This window comes from Oncorhynchus nerka, linkage group LG27 (assembly GCF_034236695.1).
Source record: "Oncorhynchus nerka isolate Pitt River linkage group LG27, Oner_Uvic_2.0, whole genome shotgun sequence".
NCBI classification, from domain to species: Eukaryota; Metazoa; Chordata; class Actinopteri; order Salmoniformes; family Salmonidae; genus Oncorhynchus; species Oncorhynchus nerka.
In genome coordinates this window covers 8171553-8178923 of record NC_088422.1, presented here as the reverse complement: position 1 = coordinate 8178923, position 7371 = coordinate 8171553, and the positions used below count along the sequence as shown (strand labels likewise).

The 7371-nt window shown below is 40.6% G+C and overlaps 1 long non-coding RNA gene across 1 annotated transcript; it reads left to right on the top strand.

Moving 5' to 3' along the window:
• Positions 1–231: 231 nt before the first annotated feature.
• LOC135565254 (uncharacterized) lies at positions 232–6654 on the top strand. The gene is made up of 2 exons (XR_010461421.1): positions 232–373; positions 1483–6654. It is a non-coding gene; the product is annotated as an uncharacterized LOC135565254 (long non-coding RNA).
• The last annotated feature ends 717 nt before the right edge of the window (positions 6655–7371 follow it).

The window sequence follows — 7371 nt, the reverse complement described above, 5'->3', positions numbered from 1 at the left end:
TACATTGGGAAAACAGTCGTAATTAAAATGCTAATTCAAAGACGAGACAGTAACTTAAATCAAATTAATTCTGAATAATAACGGGGGAACAATTACGATAGATTTGTGTCCATCGAAATATTTTTATAAGATTAGCGAATTGAGAGATGTTGATTGATGTTGTAAACTCTAATTCAGGATTCAACAGATGTGATAAATTAGGTTTGGTTTATCGAACCCAGCCACCCATTATTTACAATGAGTTGAAAATCGTTGCGAAATGAGTCAAGATTGAGCGCTTGTTGATGACATCACTCGCGAGGTTTCCGTCGCCACGGAAATGATGTCTTGACTGGGGGTGACAGAGAAAATGGTTAGTGTCCTTTAGAAGGAGGTGCGGGCATTAATGTTGAGTCACTTTTCAGAAGTTGATAAACATTTCGAAATACATTTTTAACCTCTTAAGTCGACCCTCTACTTTTTTGAACATTCTGTTAAAAATCGCGCAACATTTCAGCGCCCTGCTACTCATGCCAGGAATATAGTATATGCATTTGCTTAGTCTGTGTGGATAGAAAACACTCAGACGTTTAAAAAACTGGTTAAATCACTGCTGTGGCTTTACCAGAACGGCATTTACATCGAAAAGCACAGGAAAAACTGATCACTGAAAATGGGAAAATATATCCATGCGCTACTTGAACCCATTGATAAACGTGAACCACAATTAATTGACTGAGGTTGCAGTACCTACAGCTTCCACACGGTGTCTAGAGTCTTGTCATTTCCCTTCGAGGTTTTTTCTTGGTCAAACACATACAGGACACCGTATCTCCTCCGGTCTAGGACCGGATATTTTCGTTGAGTTTCTAGCCGGACATTTTTCCAGACGGACAGCTAATGATCTTTACATCGCCTCCTGATGAATTTTATCTCTTATTAACGTTTACTAATACCTAAAGTTGCATTACAAACGTATTTCAAGTGTTTTGTGAAAGTTTATCGTCGACTTTTTGAATTTTAAAAAATGACGTTACGTTTTGAAACGATGTTTTTTCGTTTATCACACAGTCTACATATAACGATATCTAGGCTTTATATGGACCGATTTAATCGAAATAAAGACCCAAATAGTGTTCATGGGACATCTAGGAGTGCCAACAAAGAAGATGGTGAAAGGTAATGAATGTTTTCTATTTTATTGTGCGGTTTGTGTAACGCCGAAATGCTAATTATTTTGTTTACGTCCCCTGTGGGTCTTTTGGGGTGTTGCATGCTATCAGATAATAGCTTCTCATGCTTTCGCCGAAAAGCATTTTAAAAATCTGACTTGTTGCCTGGATTCACAACGAGTGTAGCTTTAATTCGATACCCTGCATGTGTATTTTAATGAACTTTTGAGTTTTAACTAATACTATTAGCATTTAGCGTAGCGCATTTGCATTTCCAGAGCTCTAGTTGGGACGCAAGCGTCCCGAGTAGAAGCAACAGGTTAAAAAGGAGTATGTAAATCGTCAGGAAAGATGCTAAAAACTAGCAGCTGATTCGCTGGGTTGGTATCATTGATTTGTGGCGTTTATTTGGACTGTAATTGGGCCGTGAGAGAGAGGGATTGGATGTCCGAGTCATAAAACATTGTGATGGTGGATTCTGATGGTTGTTGATTCTTGGTTTGATCGTTTGAATAGCACCAGTGAATTTGAGCACTGTTTCCATTATGTGGAACGGTGTCAGGGTATTAATGGTGAAAAGCAACCTCTATGGTAAAACATAATTGTACATGTTTCGGTAAACTAGCGAGGTTGAATTTGGTTATTTGAACATTTCCCTTGATACGTAGACATACGTAACAGGGGCAAGTTGTTTTTCCTTGAGGAACACGCAGATGGTGTTTTGTTTTATTGAGATGTAAATGTGAGTTGAAGGAGCCAAGGGAAAATACGTTATTTTTTATTAAATATCAGGGATTATAATCTTGGGGAGAATGAGGCCATAAACGACCAAATTGGAAAGGCCTGGAAGTTTTGATTAATCATTAAGGTTTGCAAATATATACACATAAAACATTTGTTAGGACTATTTGTTTGGTGCAAAGGTATTTTAAAGAGACACGCTCAAATATGGAACTTTATGAGTTTTTATTTTATGAGTTTTAAATTACACAAGTGAATTTGGATTTTAAGGATAAAGGGTTCTTTAATATGTCTAGTGTAGTATAGAACTTGACTATAAAAGGGTGGGTTGACTCATGGACCTTATCATGACTGTCTTCTAGGGTCTGATCAGCCTTAGGGGAGAGTCATTGGTATAATGAATGTGGTCATATTGAGTTACTAGTTTTAAGGTAAATTCATTATAAAGGAGTTTAGGTTAGGAGGTTAGGATAGGAGATATATTAAGCCAATAGGGCAGGGAATTACATAGAAAAATAAGTTTCAGTTCTTAGGGGTGATAAATTACTGTAGATAAGGAATTCTGCACTCTGCAACATATATTAAATTCATGTTATTGTCAGATAGAATACTGAGGGTCCTTGAAGGAAGGATTTTGATATGATAAGCATTTGTTTTGAATTTTTTTGACCATTAGGGCTTTAAAAAAAAAAGTATTAAATTTAACAGGTATATAGGACATCTGTGATGATTTAGGATTATTGTTAGGTTGATTAAGGAAATGTAAGGACTTTAGAGATTGACACTCATAGACATGATTTTAGATAAAGTCAAACAGTTAGAAGCTTAGTGGTATTTGAGAAATATGAGAGAAAAGGTTTAAATTGGTAAATATATATTTAAGAAAATATATAAGTAGCGCAGATAGTTCTTAAGTAGATAAGAAACTTGACAGGGAATTGGTACTGGATTGACGCCCAAGGGAGAATTGGACATGTGGAAAACTAAAAGGGGCTCCTTCATGATGATGTCAGACATAAGGATAATATACTAATCTTACCTAAGTCATTATTTAGAGTAGGTAAGGTTGATACCTGGGCAGAGTCAGGTATCAAAAGGGGGATGGGTAAATTGTGGTCTAGGATAAGATGGGGCTTATTGGATAAGAAACTAATAAAAAAAAATGTAAGCTAACAATTGGGCATAGAAGTTAAAGATATAATCAGATAAAACATATGAGAAATTGTTTGTTAACCAAGCCTGTATGCCCAGGATTTTATGCATTACAGGTGAACTACAGGTGAAGTCACTCAATCCAGTCCCAGAGGCTTGGGGACCATAGAAGACCCCTGGTGACAGCTAGCTGAAAGAGCTACCCAGATTCATATCGCACGGCGGAAGGGTAAGACATTTTTTCACTGTCGGACAATAAACAGAGTTCGGGAGAAGAACTGGAATTAACAGAATTCCGGGGGCCAACTCTCGAATGAAGTAACCCTACCTGTCCTATCACCCCTGTTTTTGTTCATAGAAGTGAAGATGTGTCTGGCTCTGGCTAAGTGATGTGTATTTTGTTCCAAAATAAGCATAAGAGATCCCTAGATCTGGGTAGACAAGAAGTTAGAGTAGAGATTACATGATAACCGACTTCGGACAGTTCTAGGATTGGAGAAGAGGGTATCCTTATAGCATGGGGGATCCCACAAGGGTGGATAGGTTTTCCATGATATGGGGAAACCTGGGAGCAATGTTGAACTTTGTAGAGGTGATGAAATCCTACTAACCATCAAAACTATTAAGCTCTCTGATGCAGGCACTCACACCCTCGGACTACAAAGGACGAGGACAGACATGATGGGTGTGTTTTCTATTAAGGTACTGCCAAGACCGGAGGTAACCGGACACACTCCTCTACCACCACTGTGTTAAAAATACCATTCAGGTAATTAATGTTAGAGACTATTCGGCTATGGATCAATTAGAAACTGAGACTGGTTTTGATAGTAGGGACAATTTGTGGCTGTCTTATATGAGGTACACAGCTAAAACCCTGAGAAGAAAGGACTGTATTATTTGTAGTCATGATAGACCTGTTCTGGCTACACACCCATTTGCTGTAGGAGAAGGAGGGGGGTGGTTGTGTATTTTGAGAAGTTTTTACCAGGTTAAGCCCAATTCAACCCTCTGTTCCTCTTTGAGCCTTGTGTTTCCTGCAGTACCTCCTCATCGGGCCTCTTGGGGTGTTGAGGCATATGGGGGCAATTACGAGTGCATCACGGGTATAGGTAATGGCATTGATTATGGGAGATTGCCTGAAGCTGATTGCAGGAGTAACATAACCATTAATTCCACTTGGCCAGTTACAGGCCTAAACCAAACTAGTGGTCTGGCTGATGTATGTTGGATGAGTGGAGCCAAAAGAGTGCTGAGACCCATTCTTAGAGGAGAATGGCAAGGTACGTGTGGTCTGACCAGTTTGATAATTCCACTGACCATTGTTGATGTTGTTGCTGAACAGCTGCTGAGTTCTGTAACCAGGGGACCTGAACACATTCCATCCCATGGGAGACATAGATGTAGTGCTCCATGGACAGAGGATGTAGTTGACATACACACTAACCTGTTGGGAGTGCCAGTGGGGATTCCTCATGAGTTTCAGGCCTTGGGTAGGAATGATGGACTCTGGCACTTACTACCCACTATGGGTCCAGCCATGGTGGATGCTAGACAGACTGCATGGATTAATTATATCTACTATAATCAACAGCGTTTTGTGAATTACTCCCGTGATGCACTCACTAGTATGTCTGAACAGCTTGAGGCCACATTTGGGGTTTCCAGACAGAATAGACTTGCCTTGGATATGCTTCTTGCCAGTCAGGGGGACGTCTGCAAGATGTTCGGTAAACAATGTTGCACGTATATTCCTAATACCAGTCCAGATGGTGGTATGTCTAAGGCGGGGTTGATGCACTATCTGCTAAGATGAGGTCCACAAGGGGGAGTGGAGGAGTCTGTTCTCTTGGCCTGGTTTGGTAAGTACACTGGTATGATGGTTACTGGATTTCTGACCCTAATTCTTGTATTATTTGTTATTGATGTGATGTGCTGCTTGCATCATACCGTGTTTTGAGAAGTCTGTTACAGATGTGGTGAGGGCTTCAGGCATGATGCCTTTGCTTGATGCTCCAGTTGGCGATGCCGATACGGAAGCATGCTTTCAGGGGAGGATGGGACTGACTGAGGATGACACATGGTTTGGAGTCCCTGGGTGGCAAGGAGCCCACCTGGTACAGGATAGGAGTAGCTGAGAGGACCAGATGGTTTCTAATAATTCTTTACTCTGTTTTCCATGACCAAAGTTTTATCCTACATCTTACATGTCAATAACAATAAAGTTTTATCCTGTTTTTGATAAGTGACACCCTAGCGGGAGTCAAAAGGGGGACCTAAATTTCACACTATTTTCTTTTGTTCTGTTTTTGAATGAGCTGTTCTCTTTTGACATGAAGGTAGTTTAAACTTTGTAACTGTTATATGATTCATTGCTGAGTTTTTGTTCACACCCTTGGGGTTATTTTACATTATAGCCAATACCATATATATGATTGAATATTATCTGCTGTTGCCTTGTGTGGATGTATGTATGTGTTATGCTACCTAGCTGATTTGAAACATTGTTAAAAGTATCAGGGCCATGGAACTTTCTCATGCTGGAAAAATACAGAAGGAAGGGCACATTCAGAGCGTGGGGTTGCGAGAACAAGCGGTCTTTTTGGTTAGATAACAGGAGCCAGGTGCGAGATAACGGTATGGAGCATGAGACCCATCTTTCAGTTTTTGCAGCAATTTTAGGAGGGGGATCCAGTTGCTTTTATTGATTAAGCTTCTCCATTGTATGTCGTGTCCCATCTGGGATGGGAAGAGGGGGAAATTATTTTTCTTTGGGGGCCATTTCCGGATAGACATACCTAGTTTAGGATATTTTTCCTTTTTGGATTATGTTTTCGTTTTTGCTTGGAGTAATGTATCTGGACTATATCACATCTCTTAGGAGATGTGAAGAGAGGGTATCACAACTTTTTCCTGCGGGAAAAAGTTGGCTTATGTGGACAATCATCTTACTTTTATTTTGAGCTGTTCTCCGCTCTGTTAAATGAGGGTTGTAAGTTCCTAGGTGGCTGGTAGCCAACTTAGTACATAGTGGGATTGAATGGAGAACATGATGGTAATACATAAATATCTATTTCTGTTTAATACCGTGCCTTATTTCATAGTCCTTTTGGGAGAAGTTTCTCTTTGTGTCTGGATCTAGTTAGGTTGTGTCACGTCTCTGGTGAGACGTGAAGAGAGGGTTTTGTAAAGAATTGCTATTATGCAGGAGACCAATCTACTGCTAAATACATGGCTATTGCATTGTTATAACTGAGACAACACATAGCAACGTATTTTCACAGTAAAGCCTGTGGGGTCCCCTACAGGATAGCTCCCACATTACACACATAATCTCCCTTTTAACCGAACACTGTGTGCCCGAAGAAGATTCTACGATGACGGACAGACAACTGAGCCAATGGCGGAAGACTACAGACTACAACCAGCTGAACCAATCCGGAGATCCGATCTTCCTAGAGTCAACCTACTTTCCGTGACGTATATAAGGGCTGTGCTGACTGTTTACGCTCTCTGCCTGCTGTTCCAACACGAACTAACGGAAGAGCCGTAATTACGCTGTACTAGATATTTTCACTCTGAATAAACTGTTTACTTGTCATAAAATTTACCACTTAGTCTGAATCGATCCTTGACCGGCTCACCCATCTTCATATCCAATTTCTAACATAGTGATTGAGGGAGCGGGGGCTGTGAACTTCGCTGTCGGGTGTTTGGGTGGAGGGGGCGGGCATTTGCTCTGGTCGGACTGCTTGAACGGACCCACGTGTCTGGTTTGATTGGCCGGGTTCGACCGTTTCAGGATCTGTTTTGGGGTGTGCGTAAACACACCTCGATCAACCTGGGCGAGCGACTCGTGTCGGGTGTGTGATTCGGACTGCCCCTCTCGTTGGGCCATTTATGTTGGGGACTTTTGTGTGGGCTGAAAAAGCGGGGGACTGAACAGGTGAATATTTAGAACGCAGGAAGAACGCTGGCCTGATTGTGCAGCGTTCAACTGAAAAAGGAAATCCTACGAATATAAAACGCTCCGCCTAGCTAAACGGGGGTTTGTAAATCAGTAGGTCACGCCACGATATTGCTCTAACATAAAATAAAGATCAGTACGGGGTGGATGAATAGGATATGAAGACAAGCTGATCCGATTAGACAGTAGTCTTGGCATATCACAGAAATCCTATCAGTCTAGGCTTATGTTGAGGAAGTGTATTAAGTCAATAAAGAAAGACTGAATTGTTTTTAGGTAAAAACAAAAGGATTGAATGAACGAATGAAAATAAACGAATGAATGAGAAAAATGCTGTAATATAATTCTGTGTAAGAATAG